Source organism: Cynocephalus volans, chromosome 2 (assembly GCF_027409185.1).
Source record: "Cynocephalus volans isolate mCynVol1 chromosome 2, mCynVol1.pri, whole genome shotgun sequence".
Classification (NCBI taxonomy): domain Eukaryota; kingdom Metazoa; phylum Chordata; class Mammalia; order Dermoptera; family Cynocephalidae; genus Cynocephalus; species Cynocephalus volans.
The window spans coordinates 183,961,692-183,962,417 of record NC_084461.1 but is presented as its reverse complement, the minus strand read 5'-3'; positions in this window follow the sequence as shown (position 1 = coordinate 183,962,417).

Here is a 726-nt window from a genome sequence, read left to right as displayed (position 1 = left end):
CATGTTTTCTAATTTTTTTCCATATTTGTAGTATCTCTACGTTGATGTCTGGTCATTTGGTAGAGCTATTGTTTCTTCTATTACTCTCCTTCCCTGTATTCTACTGCTGACCCTCCTTGTGTCAATACAGTTGAGTGGCTGGTGGATTGCATGCACAGTGGTAGTGGCTGCTGTGGCTGCTGCTTTCTTAGCAAGCTGCCCTTGCTGCAGCAGTGGTTGTGGACATGGCTTCGGTGGGCTGCCTGCATTGCAGCAGTGGCACCAACAGCAATGGGCTGCTCACATGATTATGGTGGCTGCCTGGTGGCATTAGTGGTGGCAGTGTCTGCATCAGTGGTGGTAGCAGAAGCTTCCTGCTTGGCTGTGGTGTCCACAGTGGCACCCCATACAGCTATGGTATCTTCAATGGCAGTGGGGTTACCTTGTGTTGGTGGCAGCAGTGTTGGCAGCTGCAACTGCCTTCCTGGCATCTATGGCATCCTTGTTGGCAGCAGGGTTACCTTGTGCAGATAGCAGCAGTGCCAGTGGTTGCAACTGTCTCCCTTGTGTTTGTAGTGTCTGCAGCAGCAGTGGGGTGCCTTTGTGGGGGTCACAGTGGCTCCAGAAGCTGCAACTGCCTCCCTCACATCTACAGTGTCTACAGTGGCTGCAGGGTTACCTCACGAGGCTGGCAGCCATACTACAGCCTTCTACCTCACATCTGAAGTGTTCTTGGCAGCAGTGGGC